Source organism: Montipora foliosa, chromosome 6 (assembly GCF_036669935.1).
Source record: "Montipora foliosa isolate CH-2021 chromosome 6, ASM3666993v2, whole genome shotgun sequence".
Taxonomy (NCBI): Eukaryota; Metazoa; Cnidaria; class Anthozoa; order Scleractinia; family Acroporidae; genus Montipora; species Montipora foliosa.
The window spans coordinates 40,041,198-40,043,697 of record NC_090874.1 but is presented as its reverse complement, the minus strand read 5'-3'; positions in this window follow the sequence as shown (position 1 = coordinate 40,043,697).

The window sequence follows — 2,500 nt, the reverse complement described above, 5'->3', positions numbered from 1 at the left end:
AAATACAGGTCAGGAACTTAAAGTCAATTATTTGCACTGTTTATAGACCTCCGTATACACCGCTAACCTGTTGGGAGAATGACTTAACAACAACTTTGATTTATTCGTTATCACTGGACAAGCCTGTGTACATAATGGGGGACTTAAACTGTAATCTTCTCAGCACCGGATGTAGAGAATCGAAATCTTTAACCAGTTTTTACCAGTCGTTTAACTTATCGCAATTAATTGCTGCTCCTACTAGAGTGACGGAATCGTCGCGGTCTCTTTTAGATGCTATTCTCGCTTCGCAAACCAAACAAGTTGTCAAGGCTGGTGTCATGGACTGCTCGATTAGTGACCATGACATGGTCTTTGCCGTCCTACATCTGAAATTATCTCGACCTAAGACCACATATATTACAACTAGGAGTTTAAAGAACTACAATCCAGACGCTTTTCAGCTTGATATGTCCTGTGCACCCTGGTCTGTTGTCAGTGTGGAAGTATTTGACGACGTTGATGACAAATTACACGCATTTGACCTGTTGTTCAATGAAATTCTCGATCATCACGCTCCGATCAGATCAATTGAAGTCCGTGGAAAACCAAATCCCTGCATAACGGAGGAGATACGTGAACTTATGAAATCTAGGAATGTCTGGCGCAAAACAGCTAATGATCCACATGCCTGGTCTACCTATAAAAACCTTAAACACCAAGTCAGGAAGTCAATCAGAGCAGCGTAGAGTGAATTCATCAAAGATCAGATCCAAAACAACCCACGGAACACAAATTGTATTTGGAAGGCAATCCGGCTCTGCATCCCTAAAAGATCAGTCTCCCCAAAAGTCTACAGCAAAGAGGACAAGATGGTGGCGGATACTTTCAATAATTTTTTTGCGTCAGTTGGAAAATCAACCAATTCCAAAATAGAATCTTTGGCTGAAGAGAATAACTTCGGCTTGAATAACAGCATCTTTACTCCTAGAAGTTTTCCGACATCTGAGCAATTTACATTTCATTCTGTTGAATATAAACAAGTCGAGGACATTATAAATGAAATGCCTTCTAATAAGGCTCCTGGGATTAATAAAGTGCCAACTCGAGTCGTTAAAGACTGCCGATTGTACTCCCTTTTGTTACATCAATCATCAATGCTTCTCTTTCATCTTCAACATTCCCAGGGATCTGGAAAACAGCCGAAATCAGACCTATTCCCAAACAAGGCAATCACGAACTTCCTAACAATAACAGACCAATCTCGCTACTACCTGCGTTGTCCAAGGTCTGTGAGAGAGTCGCTTATAATCAGCTTGTCACCTATCTGACAACAAAGAAGAGGCTAACGACAAAACAAAACGGAAGCAAAAAATGGCACTCTACTGAAACATCATTACTTCACACGACTGACGCTTTTCTTAAAGGACTAGATAATAAGAAATTGACTGCCTGTGTTCTCTTGGATATGAGCAAAGCGTTCAATAGTGTTGACCACGAAATACTGTTAAGAAAACTACAACACGTTGGCGCCTCAACCAGCGTGCTACAATGGTTTAACAGCTATCTCACAAATAGATATCAAGTTGTACGAATTCACTTCACTGTTTCCGATCCAATACCAATTGAATATGGAGTACCTCAGGATAGTTCCTGGGCCCCTTATTATTTAGTATATACGTTAATGATCTACCAGAAGCTCCACGGAATTGCTCTACTGAATGCTATGTATAGACGATACAAAATTGTTTGTTTCATTTCATTCACAAGACACCCAACGGATTGTTGAGGAGATGAACGAAGACCTCCTCGGGGTGCGCAACTGGTGCTTCAGAAATCGGCTATTACTAAATCCAGACAAGACCAAATTAATCGTTTTCGGGAGCCGACAGATGACTTCGAAGCTCCATGAGTTCCGTTTGTCCTTGTTGGGAAAGGACATCTCCCCTGTACAATCAGCCAAAGATCTCGGCGTGATTTTGGATTCGAACTTGACATTTCACGATCATATTAAGACCACAGTATCGGAATGTATCGCACGTCTCGCGCAAATTAGCCGTGTCAAGCACTGTCTTGACAGAACGTCGTTGTTAACCGCGATGAACGCCTTAGTTTTCAGTAAGTTGTACTATTGCTCGAACGTCTGGGCAAATACCACAGAGAAAATTATACGGAAATTGCAGGGTGTGCAGAACTTCGCATGTGGAATCGTCAGTGGCGCGAGAAAGTACGATCATGTAACTCCCCACTTAAAAAGTTTGTCTTGGTTACCCGTTAAGGACCAACTATACTACCGCCAAGCTGCTTTTAAATACATTTCCGCCCCCAACTATTTGACGTCACAATTCATTACCCGCGAGCAAGTTATCAACCGTACAACTTGGAGCGGCCAAAAGCTCAGCATACCTCTTTTCAGTTTAAAACAGCCTCAGGACAAAGAACATTTTATTACAGAACTATTGGACTTTGGAACAATTTAGACCCCTTTTCAAAATCAAGCCGTTCCGTTCAAGTTTTTAAA